This window comes from Triticum urartu, chromosome 1A (assembly GCF_056163025.1).
Source record: "Triticum urartu cultivar PI428250 chromosome 1A, HENAU_Tu73, whole genome shotgun sequence".
In the NCBI taxonomy this organism is placed as follows: domain Eukaryota; kingdom Viridiplantae; phylum Streptophyta; class Magnoliopsida; order Poales; family Poaceae; genus Triticum; species Triticum urartu.
Window position 1 is genome coordinate 485,227,937 of NC_141873.1, and position 23,125 is coordinate 485,251,061.

Consider the following 23,125-nt stretch of genomic DNA (forward strand, 5'->3'; position numbering starts at 1 on the left):
AGTCTTAAGCAAATGTTAGAAGCAGCAAATTTCAGTAAAAAAATCAGTTTTGACACATAAATCATGGAGGGGAATTGAAGGAGGGAGGCTTAACATACCAAGAAGACGCCACCGCCGTCGTCGAGCTCGCAGTACAATATATGCAGGTATGGTGGAGCTCGCAGTAGAGAAGACGTCTCCACCGCCATCGAGCTTGTTGTCGTCGGGCTCGTCGGCTACTTCTCCTGCCGTCTGGCCTCGCAACCACCATATCAGCCTTGCCGACGCCGGATCTGAAGCAGCTGGAGCAGAGAGCAGAGGTCACTAGGGAGGGGGGAAGCTAGGGGAGGAAGGCAAGCTGGAGCTGCGCGAGCAGGAGAGAGCGGCGGAGGAGGCAGTTGCGGCGGTGGTGGAGCAGGGCAGCTGCGGCTTCTGTGGGGGAGGTCAGAAAAATCGAGGCTTCTCCTCGCCCGGGGAAGCGACGCGGCGGAGGAGGGGAACAAGGAGGGGAGCAGAGCAGGGAGCTATGCGGGGAATCTCCGCCGACGCCAGCGGAAGCTTCTTGGGGAGCCGAGCAGAGGGCTTCGGCAAGGGATACGAGCAGGGGGAACTGGCGGGGAGAGGAGCGGGGGTGGGGGAGTGTGTCGCTTGTTGGGAATACCGTGAGGGGGTTTTCGCAAAATTGCCACGGGGGCAAGTTTTCCAGACGGAGGGAGTATTCCATAAAAAAACTTGTCCTTCTTCATCCATTTCTTGAGAGTCAATGAACTCTATCGGAATAGTCTTTAATAAACAAACTTCTTTGAGTACCGGTACAAAAAAGAAAGAGAAAAAAAACACCAACCCTAGAAAAACTTTATCTAGACATACAAATTCATTCTCTTCGATATATTCGTCAGTTAGTGTGTGCATGAGACGATTCTCGACAAGCGCACCAGTTGCCGCATCAATAAGGTCATGTCCAACTCTGCGTCGCTTGATAGGGTGCCGACAAGCCCTCCGATAGCATTGTCGGTTAGACTACACAAGTCTGTGAAAGAAATATCTTGAAAAATCACACGAACATCGTTTGGGACTAGCATTATCCCTGTAAAAAAGGGAAAAGATGTAGAAAATTTTAGTTGAGAATATACACACACAAAAAAAATGAAAAACACAAAAAAGGAAAAAAATGTTTGATAGAAAAAAGAAACATAGAAAAGACATACCAGCACTGTGATTGTCAATCTTCTCATTTTCTTCTTCATCAAACACTGTAACGTTGGATTACCCCAAGCTACAGGCTCAAAACAAACAACATCAACAAACTCTATCTGATGTGCTCGCACAAAAGCTTTCCAATAAGCTCCATAAATATGCGACTTGACATCCTCATCCTCTATAAAAAATCATAACTTCTGCCGCGAGACGATATAGCTTGCATGCAAATTTCCATGTGGGTCGTCAAGGTTTGTTTAAAATAGCAGGGCGCCACCTGATGATTTTTTCTTTGAGTGAAAAAAAGTATATGAAAAAAGTAAGAAATAAATAAACAATTATCATTGAATGATGAAATACTTCGACCATCTTTGTTTTGAAATTTCTAGTTCTTCTGTCAGATCTATGACAGAATCCCTTTGGCTGATTACAAACCAATCATGCATTGGCCATACTCTTGCGTATGTTTTGAAAACTTGCAAACACAACTAAAAATACATAAAAAGGTGAAAAGAAAAAAGAAAAATGACATAAAAAAATGTCCAATGAATATAATATGAAGACAAATAAGAAAAAATGACATGAAGAAACTTACAAATAAGACAAAAAGATGGGAGCCACCTCCTTCGTCGTCGATCAACTAACAGAAACTTTGACAAAAATTGTGTTGGTGTGGGGTGCTCAATTTATAGTGCAGAGTCTACGAGAGATGTGTCCTCTTCTTGTGGTTCTCATTGAATAGAGGTAATTGTGTGGATCGCCTGGTTTTGTGCATGCAAAAAGTCCACCTAAAAAAAGAAAAAATCAAAGCTACGACAACCACATATTCTTTGCTTTATAGGGGGGGGGGGGGGGGTGACCAAGTTTACTCGAACCAACAGTTGTGGGGCGATCTAAAAAAACCTTCAATTGTTCTCTTATTTGTCCATGTTTTATTCCATATCATTCTATTTGAGTTAACTGATATATTAGTGTTAAAAAAGTTTGATGATATTTTGTTAAAATTTCAGAATATGTGTATGTATTAGACAATGTGCTTTGCATGGATGTATTTTATGTGGGTTTTGAAAAACTACTCTACATGAGACAATTTTTCTACAAAATTAAAAATTTAAAACTTACAAAGAAACTTGAAAAAATGCAATTATTATGCCCCCTATATTTCTCATCACCGTAATGTGTTCCTGACAAAAATAGGAGTATACGTTTTTTTCTCAGGAACGCATTACGATGGTGAGAAAATATAGCGGGTGTAATAATTGCATTTTCTTCAAGTTTTTTGTAAGTTTTAATTTTTTTAGAAAAATTGTCTCACGTAGAGTAGTTTTTCGAACCCGCATAGAATACATCCATGCAAAGTACATTGTCTAATACATACACATCATGAAATTTTAACAAGACATCATCAAACTTTTATAACACTGAAATATCAGTTAACTTGAACATAATAATATAGAATTAAAACATGGACAAATAAGAGCACAATGGAGGGTTTTTTAAGTCGCCCCCGCAACTGTTGGTTCGAGTAAACTTGGTCACACCCCCTATAAAGCAAAGAATATGCGGTTGTCGTACCTTTGATTTTTTTTAGGTGGACTTTTTTGCATGCACAAAACCAGGCGATCCGCACAATAACTCTATTGAATGAGAACCGCAAGAAGAGGCCACATTTCTCGCAGGCTCTCCACTATACATTGAGCACCCCACACCAACACATTTTTTGTCAAAGTTTGTGTTAGTTGATCGGGGACGAAGGAGGTGGCTCCCATCTTTTTGTCTTATTTATAAGTTTGTTCATGTCATTTTTTCTTATTTCTCTTCATACCATATTCATTGGCCATTTTTCGTACGTCATTTTTCTTTTTTTTCTTTTCACTTTTTTTATTTGCTTTTAGTTGTGTTTGCAAGTTTTCAAAACATACGCAAGAGTATGGCCAATGCATGCTTGGTTTGTAATCAGCCAAAGGTATTCTATCATAGATCTGACAGAAGAATTAGAAATTTCAAAACAAAGATGATCAAAGGTTTTCATCATTCAATGGTAATTGTTTATTTATTTCTTACTTCTTCCATAATATACCTTTTTCACTCAAAGAAAAAATAATCAAGTGGTATCCTGCTATTTTAAACAAACCTTGAAGACCCACTTGGAAATTTGCATGCAAGCTATATCGTCTGGCGACAGAAGTTATGATTTTTTTATAGAGGATCAGGATGTTAAGTCGCATATTTATGGAGCTTACTGGAAAGCTTTTGTGTGAGCACACGAGATAGAGTTTGGTGATGTTGTTTGTTTTGAGTCTGTAGCTTGGGGTAATCAGTTCAACATTACAGTGTTTGATGAAGAAGGAAATAAGAAGATGGACAATCACAGTCCTGGTATGTCTTTTCTATGTTTTTTTTCTGTCAAACTTTTTTTCCCTTTTTGTGTTTTTCATATTTTTTCATTTTGTGTGTGTATATTCTCAATTAAATTTTTTCTACATCTTTTCCCTTTTTTACAGGGATAATGCTAGTCCCGGATGATGTTCGTGTGATTTCCAAGATATTTCTTTCACAGACTTGCGTAGTCTAACCGATGATGCTATCTGAGGGCTTGTCGGCACCCTATCAAGGCGACGTAGGACTGGACATGGCCTTATTGATGTGGCAATCGGTGTGCCTATCAGGAATCATCTCGTGCACATGCTAACTGACGAAGATATCGAAGAGAATGAATTTGTATGTTTAGATAAAGTGTTTTTAGGGTTGCCCTTTTTTTCTTTTTTCTCGTTTTTTGCACGGGTACTCAAAGAAGTTTGTTGATTACAGGCTATTCCGACAGTGTTCATTGACTCTCACGAAATGGATGAAGAAGGACAAGTTCTTTTATGAAATAGTTTCCTAAGTGTACCCATGACTGGCACATATACAAGGAGCAACAACAACGAGACTATGATAGATGAAGTCTGGCATGATTTTTGTTATACCCACAGTCTCAAGAATCGGGAGTGTTGTTTTGTTCAAAGTTGAGAAAGGACGGCAGGATGACAACATGTTCCTAATAGTTGATGTCATCGAAAAGTGAAAGACATTTTTTAACAGTATACATGTTTCTATTTTTTCCTTTTTTAAAATTATTATTTTTTCTTTTTTTCACTTTTTTGTATGAACTTCTTTTTTTAATAACAACATTATTTTTTGTAATAATTTTTATCTTTTTTGTAATAATATCATTTTTATTTTTTTGTAATATTTTTTGTTGAAAGTTATCCATGCACTCGCCACTTGAGGGTTTGTTTTGCCCTACTTACGAGTTACAAGTTCACCGTCGACACGCAACTCGAGCGGATGTAGTTTTTGTAGTTGACCTAGTTGCAAGTCAACCCCGACTCGCAACTCAAGGGATATAGCTTCGTATTTGCAACAGTTGCAACTCCACCATCGACTCGCAACTTGGGTGTTTTTTATTCAGACTAGTTGCAAGTCAACCCCCCGAGTCGCAACTCAAGGGGATGTAGTTTTTGTATTCGCCCCAGTTGCAAGTCAATGTTGACTCGCAACTCGGGGGGTGTATTCACCCTAGTTGCAAGTGCACCGCCGAGTCGCAACTCGAGCGGATGTAGTTTTTGTAGTTGCTCTAGTTGCAAGTCAACCCCGACTCGCAACTTGGGGGGGTGGGGGTTGGCGTTGTTTTTGATTTTTATTTGTTTCATGGTAGTTTTTGCAATTAGGCCCTTGACTCCGCAACTAGGGGGTTTTCTGTCGCCCCAATTGCAAGTCTACCCATCGAGTCGCAACGATCAGATGGGTGTTTTGCTATTTGTTTTTTTGCGGCACAGTTGCAACTTCACCCTCAACTTGCAACTCGGAGGGTTGTATTCAACCTAGTTGCAAGTCCACCGTTGACTCGCAACCAGGGTTTTTTTATTCACCCTAGTTGTAAGTCCACCCCGACTCGCAACTCGAAAGGGATGTAGTAGTGTATTCAACCCAGTTGCAAGTCCACCGTCGACACGCAACTCAAGCGGATGTAGTTTTTTTAGTTGCCCTAGTTGCAAGTCAACCCCTGCCTTGCAACTCGAGGGATGTAGTTTTGTATTTGCTATAGTTGTAAGTCCACCGTTGACTCGCAACTTGGGGTTTTTGTATTCACCCTAGTTGCAAGTCCATCTTCGAGTCGCAACTCGAGCGGATGTAGTTTTTGTAGTTGCTCTAGTTGAAAGTCAACCCCCGACTCGCAACTCAAAGGGGAGGGGGGTTGACATTGTTTTGTTTTTTATTTATTTCATGGTAGTTTTTTGCAATTAGGCCCTTGACCCACAACTAGGGGGTTTTCTGTCGCCCCAATTGCAAGTCTACCCATCGACTCACAACTCAGATTGGTGTTTTGTTATTTGGCTTTTCGCGCCATAGTTGCAAGTCCACCCCTTGCAACTCAAAGGGTTGTATTCGACCCAGTTGCAAGTCCACCGTCAACCCGCAACCAGGGGTTTTCTATTCACCCTAGTTGCAAGTCCACCCCGACTCGCAACTCGAAAGGGATGTAGTAGTGCATTCGACCCAGTTGCAAGTCCATCGTCGACACGCACGGATGTAGTTTTTGTAGTTGCCCTAGTTGCAAGTCAACTTCCGACTCGCAACTCAAGGGATATAGTTTTGTATTTGCAACAGTTGCAAGTCCACCGTCGACTTGCAGCTCTGGTGTTTTGTATTCATACTAGTTGCAAGTCAACCCCCGAGTCGCAACTCGAGGGGGTGTGGTTTTTGTATTCGCCCCAGCTTCAAGTCCATTGTCGACTCTTGTATTCACCTTAGTTGCAAGTCCATTGTCTTTTTCTATTTTTGGTATTTTTTGCAACAACTAGCCATTCATGTGTTCCTAAAAATGTCCATTCTTCAATCTTTTATAGATAAACAATTTTATCAAAACATGGGAAGAATCCAAACAGAGAAGAATGGGGTTCAGAAAATTTGGTATAGAATACCCAAATATGCCTAAGCAAATTGGAAGGTACATTCTGGTCTTTCTTTGTAGAAACACAAAAATACATGTAGAGATGCTTGTTCATGTTTTTTTTTCATTTTTCTGCAAAAAACATAGGGATGCTTGCGGGATTTTTGTGCTGAAGTGGATGCAAACTTGGGTTTCGTGGAATGCTCTCCAGCCCCAATTCAGGATGAAGGACCTTGCTGATGCAAGGGTCAGATTTGCTGTCGATATCCTGTTCAGCCCTCAACACTATTGATACAGGCAAAAGACTTGTCAAGAACTATGGTCAATGAACTGGTATTTTACAGCAACATACTTCTTCCTCTTTTTTACAGCAACAGATTTTATTATCACATACAGAGGAAGGAAATAAGCTAACATACATTTTTATTTTCCATCTGCTCTCTTTTTTGTCAGTAGTTGAGGACATCATTAATCTACAAGGGGGCAGAAGCTGAAAGTTTTTTGGCATAGTGTGTCAAGGAAGACAGGCAAAAGGATGAACAACTAAAGAAAATACTCTAGATTTTTTAGAGTCTTCTTTTTTTGTACATTTTTTTTGTTTTCGCTTGAGGAGTAATCTGAGAAAATCAATGTGGATATACCAGAGTAACGGAAAGTATTTTTTGTTCATGTGAAAACATCTGCAGTGAGGGGTAATGGAAAGAATCTGTGTGCTTTTTCTATTTATTTTCGCGTCTTCTCTTTCTTTCGTGTGTTTTTTAAAGAAGATAGTGTCTCAATTTTTTGTCAAACTACTACGCAAAGACAAAAGAAAGGTGAAACAAATGCAGGTAAAATCTCTTTTTTTTTCTGCTCACTGAATTAGATCAACAATGAAAAAAAAATACTTTTTGAATTACCATTCAGCAAATTCTAACCCTTTTTTTTCTTTTTTGCTCTGTCACTTCTGCTTATTTTCTTACACGGGGATTTTCAAAACATGATTACAGGAGGGGGGAAGAAAGTGCGATGATGAAAAAGCTCAAGCAATATAGAAGAACCAACACTGTCAAAGTATTATATCCAGGTACGAACAGTAGCAACCAATCAAAGTAATTTGTTCTACTACACATAATTTATATTACAATGACGTACTTTTCTTGTATCGGGTACAGCTTTTTTCTTGAAAGGTTTTTTTTGCTAGGTGTTGCATGTCTTCTTTTCCATTCACTTTTTTCAATAATCTTCTTCCTGAACTACAACATCCCTTCACCCTATGTGGTAGGGGCTTTCTTCCGTTGACGCTTAGCGCCATTCTGTTTGCCAGCTGACGAACTAGAAGGACCTGTTTTTTTTGGTTTTGTCAACGACTAGTTTGATATTTTTTGTATGGACTTATACTAATGACAACAAAACAAATCATAGAAAATACTGTGACAAACTAAAAAAAGTACCTATAGGTTTTTTAGTTGCTGGTTTCTTCTTCTGAAACTCAAACTTATCAGTATGGATGATGAGATAGTGGGGCTGCTGATGTGGATAGACTGCATGTCAAGAGGATTAGTTAGTGGGGATGCACTATTTAGATATTATAGATGAACGACATCAACAACGTCTGTTGTTCCTTCTCAAGATCTGATTTATGGTTAGATTGTTCATGTGTAAAATACTCTTGGATAGGGTGCATATGATTCAGAGTATTGTAGGCCGAAGTGAACATTTCTTTTACTCAGTCTAGTCACCGCTCTGGTCTCAGCAGATCACCAGATCCAGAACACTGCCTTGTCCGTTAGTCAACGCGTCTGCCTCCGGCTCATCACCCTCGTTCCCCACCTTGTATGTCTAGTAATTTAGATGTTCTTCTCATTTTCTGGTAAGTTAGATGTTCTTCTTTTTGAGGGCTATTTAGATGTTCTTCTCATCTTTGGTATTTTAGATGTGCACCCAATCGCTTAATTGATACATTACGTACTAGAATATGCATCTTAATGTTCGTTCACATATGCTTAATTGATATAGTACGTACTAGAAAATGCATCTTCATGAACAACCTTATCACTGATACTTTGCACCTTAATGTTCGTTAGCATATGCTTAATACCTCTGTATCTTAGGTCCTCAGTGAGAATGAAGCCAAGGATGCCAAGGAAGTTGTGATGGTTGAGGATGATGAATTGCTAAAATCATCTGGAAAAAGGAAACACTCTGATGTATGGGATCACTTTGACCGAAAAAGGGTTTCCCCCCGCTTTGTATTACAAAGCGACAACACCGATACAACCAACGATAGGTGCTGGGGCGGAAGCAGCACAGGCACTCCCAAAAGAAAAGAAAGAGCAAAACAAAAGGAAAAAAATGCCGACAACGGCGGATCAACGAAAATGAAGATGACTCGCAACCGCTGTGCCCGCCGGAGAATTCCACCACGCTCCTAGCACCCCGAAACGCCGCATACCAAGCAACACCTTCAAGAAGGAACGCGACGCCAACGACGCTGCTACTCGGACATGTCCTAGGGTTTCCCCCGGTACGTGAAGGGCCGTGGGGGAAGGGGTATATCTGACGCCCTTCAGGAAGGCACAGCGGCGCCCGTGGGCGTCACCACGTCGGTGCTGGACAAGCCAACAAGGATTTCTCCCAACCGCCAACCAACCATGGCCCCGGACGATCCATCGCGCTCCACCATACTTGCCGCCCACCTATGTGCACCACCACGGTCTTACAGTCACCATCGTCGTCTCCCTGAAGCAAGCGAATCGAGATCGGTGGGATCGAGAGGAATCAACCGAAAATGAGGAGCAACAGGGTCAGCAGCCACGCGGGAGGGGACAACCTCCACCACCCTCGGCGGAAATAGGCCGGACGCAGCTCGGGAGGAAACCAGGCACCCCTGCCCGGCCAAGACCGAAGCACGCTCGTGAAGCTCCCATCGCCGAGCTGCAGTACACGCGCCGCTGTCTCCACCACCCCCAGCCCAAGCCACACCTCCGTCCGCCAGAGATGACGCCAGAAAGCCTATGCCAGGCCCGCCCAGACCCAGATGGGGCCCAAAAGGGCCCAGATCTGGGCCGGAAGGGCGCCGCCACCAGCCATCGCGTCGCCCCGTAGCCAAGCAGCCGCGCCACCGCCACCTCGCCACCCAGAGCTGCGCTGCCCACGAAGACGAGCCGCCGCTGGATCCGTCGCCGGCCTGGGTACACCGCCGCCGGCCACCACCACCTGAGCCGCAGTGCCGCGCGGGGGAAAAAGAACAGGGCCGGCGACGATGGCACCACGCGAGCAAGGCCCGGTGGCCTACGTCGACGATGGTGAGAGAGGATTAGGAGGAGGGGGGAGGGGAGCCCCCGGTCTCCTCGGGGAGGCGACGCGAGGGGTGGGAGGAGGGGAGGGGGGAAGAGGGGGTGGGAAGGGCCGGGGCACGCGCGCGGGCGGCCGGCGGCGGAAACCCTAGCGGGAGCGGGTCGAGAGGGAGCGGGGCACTTTGAGTAGGTTGAGGTGCTTTCAAAGAAGGAAAAAAAGGAGAAACAGAGAGACAGGTTAAGTGCAAGGCTTGCAGCAAACTGTACATGTACCCGAAGACTGGAGCTACAACTACAATGAAGAGGCATCTGGATGGCTTCTTTGCACATCATGGTGAGAAGAACATCAAAAAAGGTCAAGGCACTCTGAATTTTGATGCGGCTGATGCATGTGGTATTGATCTTCCAGTAGTCAATTTCTCTAGTGGCTATGATCATTAAAAAATTCATGAGCTTATTGCTACAATGATAATTGTCCATGAGTACCCTTTTCGCATGGTCGAGCATTTATGGTTCAATGTGCTGATGAAGACTTTGAATCCTTCTTATCAGGAGACATCAAGAACCACCATAAAAAATGAGTGTTTGCAGATTTTTAAGTCCCGAAAGGAAACACTGAAGAAGGAACTTAAGCATGTTGGCAAAATTAGCCTCACATGTGATCTCTAGACCTCTAACCAAACTCTTTGTTATATGAGCTTGTGGCACACTATATTGATTCAGAATGGAATATATATAGTACCGTGTGATTAGTTTTCTTGAAATGGAGCCACCACACACAAGTATTGTGATATCTTAGGCTATATTTGAGTGCCTTTTTGATTGTAAGATTGAAGACAAAATTGCAACTATAACTCTTGATAATGCTTCTTCCAATGATGTGGCTGCTCGTCAACTGATGTCCAAGTTTAAGGCCAGAGGAAGTGTGTTTTTCCATGGTAAAATTTTTCATGTGAGATGCTCTACTCATATACTCAACCTTTTAGTATCATATGGCCTAAAGGCTATAGAACCCCTCGTTGAGAACATCAGGCAAACTGTTAAGTATTTGAAAAAGTCGCCATCTCGGCTCTACAAATTTACTGAGATTTTCAAGTCACTTAACATGTCAACCAAGAGGGGGTTGTGCCTTGATGTTCCAACTAGATGGGGGAAAACTTAAAGATGTGAACAAGAGCAAAGATGGGGCGGTACTATTAACCTGTCTTGCATCAGTCACAATGCCCACTTTGTTAGTGACTTTTTCAGGTTGGGAATCCAGAACTTCCTTTGTATAATTACCATACTCCTTTAACACTCTATCCTGTATGACTTGTGTACTCTCCACCATGTCTTCTCCATAATCTATCTGCTCTTGAACATAACCATCATTCCTGAAATCCATTCTCTCAGCATCTGTGGCGAACTCTCTGTTAATCTCTTCTAGGCCTTTTGACTGTGCTACAATTTCAGCTTCCTCTTGTGCTTTTTTCCGCTCCAACATTTCTTGTTTGATTTTCTCTTCCTTGCTAGTTCAATCTTCTGCATCTCCAATCTATCATGCATTATCTCATCTTCATTCCCACCAGACCCCTGCCCGACTTCAGGTGTATCATTCCTATACTTTTCTACCCCCTACTGTACTGCCTATCGAATCTTTTGTTAACGTTGTCAGAATGTATCCGAATCTATGCTATGTTTTGGTGGTGCAGTATCCTAAACAAATCATTTACCGTTCATGTAGATTAACACAGTCGACCAGTAAAAAAAAGCTGAGAGTTGAAACAAACTTCATCTCTAAACCAAAGATTGCCTGCTGCTTGCAGTTCAAGTCCGGCAAGAAGACTTCTCTTGATAACTATGTTAAACCCGACAGCCGGGTTGTCTCTATCGAATACCCAGATGAGGAGATCCCTTGGGTCTTAACTGCTCCAGTCTTGAAAAGGGTTCTACGGAAATCATATCTTCCACTTGGTTGTTTGCACGTGGAGAATCTATCCCTAGGAGGAAACTTTGGCTGCCAGAACTTTATGGTCTCTGATCCTCATGAGACTGTAGAGCTGTGCAATGTCATTAATGAGGAGCTGACACCTGAAGGTAGAAAGGCAGACAAGAAGGTGTCGTGAAAATGGTGAAGGGTCTTTTCAAATGGGTGCCAAGGGATGTCAGGGTCTGGTTGCATGACATTGAGGGTGGCTGGGATGACGCTCTTCTGATGAATCACATCTATATGTTTGACTCGGACTTGACATACGACCACTTCATCACTTTGTACCAAGGTGTGTTGAAGCTGAACCAGAAAGGAGGTCAGAAGTACAAAGACTTTATCGAGCTTCCTAGCATGCAACCCTACAACAGTTGGCATGCTGACGGGTTTAAGTGGAAAATGCTTTGGTGCTAACAAGGACTACACGGACCCAAGAGATGAACAACTTGATATACTTGAAAAAGCAAGACTGGAGCGGAAGAGAGAGAAGGACTCCTCAAGGAACAACGTGTTTGGTCTCCTGAGGATGGTAAGGAATACTTGGTCCCGCCCTGCAGCCCATTTGCTAGAATTCTTCCTAGCCATCATGATTACTGAGTGCTTGCAACTACTCTCGAACCTCCAAAAGGCACTGTATGACTGTGGCCACTATGGACAGAATCTAAGCCTCATGGACTTCCCCTGAGCTCCACATGAAGAACATCCAGAGAACTGCTGTTACGTGTACAGGCAGCCACAACCTTCCAATATTCTGAATGAAGCACGTTGGGAACTGTTGATATGTGTATAGTATAGGTGGCCACTGAAGCATCTTCCACGAAGGTTAGGGGCAATGATGTTGTAGAGAATGTCACATGTTTGTGTTGCTGGTATAGCCAAGATATTTGGTCGTTGTTTCATCCTATTTGTTTCATGAGTTAAAAGCATGGTAGGCCCACTAACTTGTCCGCCCCGTGATGGTCTGGCCCAACTACTTGCAAAAGCTCACTCCGCCACCCAGAAACTACCCCCCCTCCGATGTGCAAAAAAAAACCAAGCCCAATCCCGAAGCGACATCTGGAGCCACGCTGGCGCAGGCGGGCCGAGGCGGTCGTCACGTGACTTTGCAGAAACCCCCCTAGCACTGGAATTAATTGACCCGCACTCTACAGCTGAGTTGCATGCGGAAAATATACAAGTAGGGGCTCGTATCGTTTCCTTCTCCATTTTCCGCCCTTGTCCCTTCGTCTCTTTCGGCTGAACTCGCGCGGTGGCGACGATTGCAGTTCCGGATGACGTCAGCCACCTTGGCAACGTCGCCGGTGAGCTTTACGGCCATGGAGCCACCTGAATCCGTCGGTTATGTGCGGGATCCCGGAGCTTTCCCTCCTAATTACGGTACGCCCTTAGTCTGCATCTTTCCCTCTCTCTAGGGTACTTTTTGGGGGGCATGGGTTTGGTAGGGTTCTATAAATAGGCGATCGGTTGGATGAACGGGCTAGGACAAATGAATAGGCGAGCACGCATCATGTAGTGCTTTGGTGTGGTTTTGTACGTGTTCTGATAGATGCTGGTTAGGGTTTGGCGCCCTCAAGCTTTTTCAGAGAGAAAAGTTTGTAATTTTGGTGGAATTCATAAGAAAAGTACTGATTTTATATGTTGTGAATATGAATGTTCAATATTTGTACTTATTTTAGCATATATGTAATTGTTGCTGTGAATCTATTCCATGTGATTTGAAGAGGCATAGATGTGAATGTGATGTTGCCCTGTTTTGATCATGCCTTGTTTTTTGTCAGCATGTTAAACTGCTGGTGTATTATGTTGTTGTCATTATATGCTGATTTGGGAGTGTTTCTTGTTGTTGTAATGCAATGTGTGATGCAACTATGGGGATGGCAGTGGACACTTCTTTTTCACACTGGAAATAGAGCACAATGGTTTTTCCTGTGCACCAAACAGCAACATTGATACACAAGTGCTACTGTTGAGATCCTGGACTACTGCAATGCAAACACTTTCTCATATTCACTGATTGAAAATCATTTGAAATGGCTAGGATATCCAGCCAGTGAGCACAATATTTATTGGTGTAGGCATGATCATTTTTTGTCAGATGGTATGATTCCCATTAGAGGAGATGGTGATGTTCAACAAATGCTGAAATATAGTGCAGATCACTGAAGGAAACATGCCCTAGAGGCAATAATAAAGTTATTATTTATTTCCTCATATCATGATAAATGTTTATTATTCATGCTAGAATTGTATTAACCGGAAACATGATACATGTGTGAATACATAAACAAACATAGTGTCACTAGTATGCCTCTACTTAACTAGCTCATTGATCAAAGATGGTTGAGTTTCCTAACCATAGACATGAGTTGTCATTTGATTAACGGGATCACACCATTAGGAGAATGATGTGATTGACTTGACCCATTCCGTTAGCTTATCACTTGATCGTTTAGTTTACTGCTATTGCTTTCTTCATGACTTATACATGTTCCTATGACTATGAGATTATGCAACTCCCGAATACCGGAGGAACACTTTTTGTGCTACCAAACGTCACAATGTAATGGGTGATCATAAAGGTGCTCTACAGGTGTCTCCGACGGTGTTCGTGGAGTTGGCATAGATCAAGAATAGGAATTGTCACTCCGATTGTCGGAGAGGTGTCTCTGGGCCCTCTCGGTAATGCACATCACTATAAGCCTTGCAAGCAATGTGACTAATGAGTTACTTGCGGGATGATGCATTACGGAACGAGTAAAGAGACTTGCCGGTAACGAGATTGAGCTAGGTATTGAAATACCAATTATCGAATCTCGAGCAAGTAACATACCGATGACAAAGGGAACAACGTATGTTGTTATGCGGTTTGACCAATAAAGATCTTTGTAGAATATGTAGGAACCAATATGAGTATCCAGGTTCCGCTATTGGTTATTGACCGGAGACATGTCTCGATCATGTCTACATAGTTCTCGAACCCGTAGGGTCCACACGCTTAAAGTTCTATGACGATCGGTATTATGAGTTTATATGTTTTGATGTACCGAAGGTAGTTCGGAGTCCCGGATATGATCACGGACATGACGAGGAGTCTCTAAATGGTCGAGACATAAAGATTGATATATTGGACGCCTACATATGGACATCGGAAGAGTTCTGGGTGAAATCGGGATTTTACTGGAGTGCCGGAGGGGTTACCGGAACCCCCCGGGGGTTAATGGGCCTTGTTGGGCCCTAGTGGAGAGAGAGGGGCCGGCCAGGGCAGGCCGCGCACCCCCTCCCCCTCTGGTCCGAATTGGACTAGGAAGGGGGCGCCCCCTTTTCTTCTCCTTCTCCCCCTTCCTTTCCCCCTCCTAGTAGGAGTAGGAAAGAGGGGAGTCCTACTCCTACTAGGAGGAGGACTCCTCCTCCTAGCGCGCCCTACAGGGCCGGCCGGCCTTCCCCCCTTGCTCCTTTATATACGGGGGCAGGGGCACCCTAGAACACACAAGTTGATCATTGATCTCTTCCAGCCGTGTGCGGTGCCCCCCTCCACCATAATCCACCTCGGTCATATCATAGTAGTGCTTAGGCGAAGCCCTGCGTCGGTAGCTTCATCAACATCGTCACCACGCCGTCGTGCTGACGAAACTCTCCCTCGAGCTCTACTGGATCGTGAGTTCGCGGGACGTCACCGAGCTGAACGTGTGCTGAAAGCGGAGGTGCCGTACATTCGGTACTGAGGATTGGTCGATCGTGAAGACGTATGACTACATCAACCGTGTTGTCATAACGCTTCCGCTTAACGGTCTACGAGGGTACGTAGACGACACTCTCCCCTCTTTCTCCTTTATATATGGGGGCAGGGAGCACCTCTAGACACACAAGTTGATCATAGAGATCTCTCCAGCCGTGTGCGGTGCCCCCCTCCACCATAATCCACCTCGGTCATACTGTAGTGGTGTTTAGGCGAAGCCCTGCTGTGGTAGCTTCATCAACATCGTCACCACGCCGTCATGCTGACGAAACTCTTCCCCGATCTCTACTAGATCGTGAGTTCGCGGGACGTCACCGAGCTGAACATGTGCTGAACGTGGAGGTGTCGTACGTTCGGTACTGAGGATTGGTCGATCGTGAAGACGTACGACTACATCGACCGCGTTGTCATAACGCTTCCCGCTTAACGGTCTATGAGGGTACGTGGACGACACTCTCCCCTCTCGTTGCTATGCATCACCATGATCCTGCGTGTGCGTAGGAATTTTTTTGAAATTACTACGTTCCCCAACAGTGGTATCACAGCCTGGTTTTATGTGTAGATGTTATATGCACGAGTAGAACACAAGTGAGTTGTGGGCGATACAAGTCATACTTCTTACCAGCATGTCATATTTTGGTTTGGCGGTATTGTTGGATGAAGCGGCCCAGACCGACATTACGCGTACGCTTACGCGAGACTGGTTCTACCGACGTGCTTTGCACACAGGTGGCTAGCGGGTGTCAGTTTCTCCAACTTTAGTTGAACCGAGTGTGGCTATGCCCGGTCCTTGAGAAGGTTAAAACAACACCAACTTGACGAACTATCGTTGTGGTTTTGATGCGTAGGTAAGAACAGTTCTTGCTCAGCCTGTAGCAGCCACGTAAAACATGCAACAACAAAGTAGAGGACGTCTAACTTGTTTTTGCAGGGCATGTTGTGATGTGATATGGTCAAGACATGATGCTATATTTATTGTATGAGATGATCATGTTTTGTAACAGAGTTATCGGCAACTGGCAGGAGCCATATGGTTGTCGCTTTATTGTATGCAATGCAATCGCCCTGTAATTTCTTTACTTTATCACTAAGCGATAGCGATAGTCGTAGAAGCAATAGTTGGCGAGATGACAACGATGCTACAATGGAGATCAAGGTGTCGCACCGGTGATGATGGTGATCATGACGGTGCTTTGGAGATGGAGATCAAAAGCACAAGATGATGATGGCCATATCATATCACTTATATTGATTGCATGTGATGTTTATCCTTTATGCATCTTATTCTGCTTTGTTTGACGGTAGCATTATAAGATGATCTCTCACTAAATTTCAAGGTAAAAGTGTTCTCCCTGAGTATGCACCGTTGCCAAAGTTCGTCGTGCCGAGACACCACGTGATGATCGGGTGTGATAAGGTCAACGTTCATCTACAACAGGTGTAAGATAGTTTTGCACACGCGGAATACTCGGGTTAAACTTGACGAGCCTAGCATATGCAAATATGGCCATGGAAACTGAGACCGAAAGGTCGAGCGTGAATCATATAGTAGATATGATCAACATAGTGATGTTCACCATTGAAAACTACTCCATCTCACGTGATGATCGGTTATGGTTTAGTTGATATGGATCACGTGATCACTTAGATGATTAGAGGGATGCCTATCTAAGTGGGAGTTCTTAAGTAATATTATTAATTGAACTTAAATTTACCATGAACTTAGTACCTAATAGTATTTTGCTTGTCTATGTTGTTGTAGATAGATGGCCCATGCCATTGTTCCGTTGAATTTTAATGCGTTCCTTGAGAAAGCAAAGTTGAAAGATGATGGTAGCAATTACACGGACTGGGTCCATAATTTGAGGATTATCCTCATTGCTGCACAGAAGAATTACGTCCTGGAAGCACCGCTAGGTGTACCACCTACGCCGGCAACTACAGACATTGTGAATGCCTGGCAATCACGTGTTGATGACTACTCGATAGTTCAGTGTGCCATGCTTTACGACTTAGAACCGGGGCTTCAACAACATTTTAAACGTCATGGAGCATATGAGATGTTCCAGGAGTTGAAGTTAATATTTAAAGCAAATGCCCAGATTGAGAGATATGAAGTCTCCAATAAGTTCTACAGCTGCAAGATGGAGGAGAATAGTTCTGTCAGTGAACATATACTCAAAATGTCTGGGTATAACAATCACTTGATTCAACTAGGAGTTAATCTTCCGGATGATAGTATCATTGACATAATTCTTCAATCACTGCCACCAAGCTACAAGAGCTTCGTGATGAACTATAATATGCAAGGGATGGATAAGACAATTCCCGAGCTCTTCGCAATGCTAAAGGCTGCGGAGGTAGAAATCAAAAAGGAGCATCAAGTGTTGATGGTTAACAAGACCACCAGTTTCAAGAAAAAGGGTAAAGGGAAGAAGAAGGGGAACTTCAAGAAGAACGGCAAACAAGTTGCTGCTCAAGAGAAGAAACATAAGTCTGGACCTAAGCCTGAGACTGAGTGCTTCTACAGCAAACAGATTGGTCACTGGAAGCGGAACTACCCCAAGTATTTGGCGGATAAGAAGGATGTCAAGGTGAACAAAGGTATATAGGATATACATGTTATTGATGTGTACCTTACTAGAGCTCGCAGTAGCACCTGGGTATTTGATACTAGTTCTGTTGCTAACATTTGCAACTCGAAACAGGGACTACGGATTAAGTGAAGATTGGCTAAGGACGAGGTGACAATGCGCGTGGGAAATGGTTCCAAAGTTGATGTGATCGCTGTCATCACGCTACCTCTACATCTACCTTCGGGATTAGTTTTAGACCTGAATAATTGTTATTTGGTGCCACCGTTAAGCATGAACATTATATCTAGATCTTGTTTGATGCGAGATGGTTATTCATTTAAATCTGAGAATAATGGTTGTTCTATTTATATGAGTAATATCGTTTATGGTCATGCACCCTTGAAGAGTGGTCTATTTGTGATGAATCTCGATAGTAGATGCAGACTTGATAATGATAGTGCAACTTATTTGTGGCACTGCCGTTTGGGTCATATTGGTGTAAAGCACATGAAGAAACTCCATACTGATGGACTTCTGGAATCACTTGATTATGAATCACTTGGTACTTGCGAACCATGCCTCATGGGCAAGATGACTAAAACGCCGTTCTCCGGAAGAATGGAGCGAGCAACGGATTTGTTGGTAATCATACATACTAATGTATGTGGTCCGATGAATATTGAGGCTCGCGGCGGGTATCGTTATTTTCTCACCTTCACATATGATTTGAGCAGATATGGGTATATCTACTTAATGAAACATAAGTCTGAAACATTTGAAAACTTCAAAGAATTTCAGAGTGAAGTGGAAAATCATCGTAACAAGAAAATAAAGTTTCTACGATCTGATCGTGAAGGAGAATATTTGAGTTATGAGTTTGGTCTACATTTGAAACAATGCGGAATAGTTTCGCAACTCACGCCACCTGGAACACCACAGCGTAATGATGTGTCCAAACGTCGTAATCGTACTCTACTAGATATGGTGCGATCTATGATGTCTCTTACTGATTTACCGCTATCGTTTTGGGGTTATGCTTTAGAGATGATTGCATTCACGTTAAATAGGGCACCATCTAAATCCGTTGAGACGGCGCCTTATGAATTGTGGTTTGCCAAGAAACCAAAGTTGTCGTTTCTTAAAGTTTGGGGTTGCGATTTTTATGTGAAAAATTCAACCTGATAAGCTCGAACCCAAATCGGAGAAATGTGTCGTTGGGTACACCTTCTATCATAGATCCGAAGGCAAGACATTCATTGCTAAGAATGGATCCTTTCTAGAGAAGGAGTTTCTCTCGAAAGAAGTGAGTGGGAGGAAAGTAGAACTTGATGAGGTAACTATACCTGCTCCCTTATTGGAAAGTAGTTCATCACAGAAACCGGTTTATGTAACACCTACACCAATTAGTGAGGAAGTTAATGATGTTGATCATGAATATTCAGATCAAGTTACTACCGAACCTCGTAGGTCAACCAGAGTAAGATCCGCACCAGAGTGGTTGATACGTCCATTTTGCATCATGCTTTTATATTGATATTTATTACATTATGGATTGTTATTACACATTATGTCACAATACTTATGCCTTTTCTCTTTTATTTTACAAGGTTTACATGAAGAGGGGGGATGTCGGCAGCTGGAATTCTGGGCTGGAAAAGGAGCAAATATTAGAGACCTATTCTGCACATCTCCAAAAGTCATGAAACTCCACGGGAGCACCTTTCAGAATATATAAAAAATATTGGGCGCAAGAAGTACCAGAGGGGGGCCACCCACTAGCCACGAGGGTGGGGGCGCGCCCTACCCCCCTGGGCGCGCCCCCTGCCTCGTGGGCCCCCTGGTGGCCCTCCGATGCCCATCTTTTGCTATATGCGGTCTTTCATCCGAGAAAAAAAATCATAAGCAACCTTACGGGACGAAACTCCGCCGCCACGAGGCGGAACCTTGGCGGAACCAATCTAGGGCTCCGGCGGAGCTGTTCTGCCGGGGAAACTTCCCTCTGGGTAGGGGAAATCATCACCATAGTCATCACCAACGATCCTCTCATCGGGAGGGGGTCAATCTCCATCAACATCTTCACCAGCACCATCTCATCTCAAAACCTAGTTCATCTCTTGTATCCAATCTTTGTATCCAAACCTCAGATTGGTACCTGTGGGTTGCTAGTAGTGTTGATTACTCCTTGTAGTTGATGCTAGTTGGTTTACTTGGTGGAAGATCATATGTTCAGATCCATTATGCATATTAACACCCCTCTAATTATGAACATGCATATGCTTCGTGAGTAGTTACGTTTGTTCCTGAGGACATGGGAGAAGTCTTGCGATTAGTAGTCATGTGAATTTGGAATTCGTTCGATATTTTGATGAGATGTATGTTGTCATCTGTAAGGGCATATTTATCCCTAAGGTGTTTTGGTGATTGATGACAATGATTTTGCGGACTAATCGTGTGCCTTTAGTTTCCCAGATGTTTCATCGCTAGGCACAAGACGGTTTGGTGCGCCTCGAAGACTATTGAAGACGGTGTTTTCTCTACATTTCTTTTTGATGGATTTGAGTCGTAGGAAAGCCGTACTATTAAGAGGGGGTCCGCGTCAGAAAGGTTTGGGTGGAATCATCACGTACACATTTTCTTCCTTGTCCCCTCCTTTCCCCTGCACTTTGGAGCATCCTCCGTTTATCCTCTTTACCGTGTCCTGGTTGCTGTTGATGGGCTTGCGGTAGTACCGCTCCTTCTTGAGCGGTAGTACCATACTTCGGCGTGGTAGTACCGCAGGTGCCCACGGTAGTACCGCTTCTCTGGAGTCGTAGTACCGTGGCCCCCAGGCCAAGTACCGCTCCTTCGCGGTAGTAGGGGCGGATGTAATTTTTTACATCCACGCCACCGCGGTAGTACCGCATCCCTTGCGCGGTAGTACCGTGCGCGGCCTGGCTCAGCTGCCAGGCGGTAGTACCGCTCCTCTGCGGTAGTATTGTATCGGATTTTTGCTTCGTCCGTTTTCCAGCGGAAGTAGGCACGGATGTATTTATATCCGCGCTCTTCCCAGGCTAGGGGTTTCCTGCCTTGCGGTAGTACCGCAAGGGGGAGCGGTAGTACCGCGCCTGCGGCAGTACCGTCCTCAGCCCTTGTGCTTCAGGTCTGCCCTAGCTACTGTTGCTGCTGCGGTAGTACCGCGGTTCCTCACGGTAGTACCGCATGGCCTTGCGGTAGTACTGCTCGTCAGGAGCAGAAGTACTGCATGGCCTTGCGGTAGTACCCTAGTCTGGGGCGGTAGTACCGCTGGTCGCGGGCTGGTAGGTGGATAACGGTTGGATTTTTGTCCTAAGCTATAAAAGGGGTGTATTCTTCCTCTAGTTGACTACTCTTCCAACCCTAAGCTCCATTGTTGCTCCAAGCTCCATTTTCGCCCGATCTCACTCCCTAGCCAATCAAACTTGTTGATTTGCTCGGGAGTGGTTGAGAAGGCCCCGATCTACACTTCCACCAAGAGAAATTTGATTCCCCCCACTAATCCCTTGCGGATCTTGTTACTCTTGGGTGTTTGAGCACCCTAGACGGTTGAGGTCACCGCGGAGCCATAGTCCATTGTGGTGAAGCTTCGTGGTGTCGTTGGGAGCCTCCAATTGAGTTGTGGAGTTTGCCCCAACCTTGTTTGTAAAGGTTCGGTCGCCGCCTCCAAGGGCACCAATAGTGGAATCACGGCATCTCGCATTGTGTGAGGGCGTGAGGAGAATACGGTGGCCCTAGTGGCTTCTTGGGGAGCATTGTGCCTCCACACTGCTCCAACGGAGACGTACTTCCCCTCAAAGGGAAGGAACTTTGGTAACACATCCTCGTCTCCACCGGCTCCACTCTTGGTTATCTCTTGCCTTTACTTGTGCAAGCTTATTTGTGATATATCTCTAGCTTGCTTGTGTACTTATCTTTGTTGCATCATATAGGTTGCTCACTTAGTTGCATATCTAGACAACCTACTTTGATGCAAAGTTTAAATTGTTAAAGAAAAGCTAAAAATTGTTAGTTGCCTATTCACCCCCCCCCCCTAGTCAACTATATCGATCCTTTCCATTGGTATCAGAGCCTCATCTCTTTATTAAGGACTTTACCATCCGAAGAGTATGGTTGACGTCGTAGAAGGTGAGGAGGAGCACTCCGGTGCAAATCCGGTATCTTCTACTGGAGATGGGGGAACCGTGGTCTCTCGTGAGGAGTTCAATGTGGCGTTGGACACATTGAAAACCTCCATGATGACCGAGGTCAAAAGCATGTTTAAAGATTTCTTAGAAGAGCATAAACTTTCCACCGCACCGTTGAAAATGGGTGATCCCGCCAACAAGGTGACGGATGCTACCTCCGAAAATGGGGAAGCTACTAGCGAGAAAGCCCTTCCTACTAGTGGTAAGAGTGGCACCGGCATCTTTGCCCATGTGGAACCTTCACTTGTCTATGGTGGACCTCTCCCTTCCACTCATTTTAATCATGCCGGGCCGGCCCCTAAGATTGAGAAGAATGTTGAATTTGACTCTTGGGACTATCATTTTAAGTGTCATTTAAATCATGTGAACACTAACCTTTGGAGAATCATTGAAGAAGGTTTCTATCCGCATGACCGAAGCAACTTCACTCCTAGAGAAGCCGTGGATAATCAATTCAATGAGAATGCTCTCTTCATCATTCAAGAAGCTATCCCACCCGAAGACCTTCCTCATCTCCAGCCTTACTCCTTGGCCAAAGATGCTTGGCGCCAAGTGGTTTCCCTCTACCGGGGAAGCGCAAGCATTCAACGCTCCAACTATGAAGTGGTGCAAGATGAAGCCGATGAGTTTGCAATGAAAGAAGATGAAGAACCTTGTGAGCTCTATGGGAGGGTAACCAAACTCGCGGTCTCGCTCCGAGATCATGGAAGCAAGGACACGGATGACAATTGGATCAAGCGCAAATTCCCGAAGGCAATGATGCCCTACCACAAAGCCATGTCCTCCGTCATTCGTCAAAGGCCGGACTTCCACACCTTGTCCTCAAGTGATGTGTTGGATGATTTCGTTGCTATGAGCATCTTGGACAAGACCGCCGACAATGCGGTACTTCGCTCTCAAAGAGTAAAGAAACCCAACCTTGCTCTAAAGGCCAAGGTTAGTATGGAGGAAGAGGACGAAGAGGAAGAAGAGGAGAGCAACCTCGAAGATACGAAGTATGCCTATCATGAACACATGGCCCTTGCTTCAAGGAAATTTTGGAGCAAGAAGAACTCAAGGCCCAACTTCAACAAGAACAATTCAAATGGCACAAAGGGCAAGCAACGAGTGAGGACTTGTTTCAATTGTGGCAATGTAAGCCACTTTGTTGCGGAGTGCCCTTATGAGAAGAGGGAAGAAAATGGTGGCAAGCTCATCCGAAAGGACAAGGCCAAGTCGTTCCCCAACAAGAGCAATTTCACCAAGAAGACTCCTCCCA

The 23,125-nt window shown here is 44.3% G+C and overlaps 1 long non-coding RNA gene across 3 annotated transcripts; it reads right to left on the reverse strand.

Moving 5' to 3' along the window:
- Positions 1-697: 697 nt before the first annotated feature.
- On the reverse strand, positions 698-1,846 carry LOC125512385 (uncharacterized). Of its 3 annotated transcripts, none has more exons than XR_015614064.1 (3): positions 1,772-1,846; positions 1,188-1,255; positions 698-1,066 (listed from the first exon to the last, which is right to left on the reverse strand). It is a non-coding gene; the product is annotated as an uncharacterized LOC125512385 (long non-coding RNA). The 3 variants fall into 3 exon arrangements; XR_015614076.1 differs by having other exon boundaries at positions 1,188-1,466; positions 1,772-1,833; XR_015614070.1 differs by having other exon boundaries at positions 1,188-1,453; positions 1,772-1,827.
- Between the last annotated feature and the right edge of the window lie 21,279 nt (positions 1,847-23,125).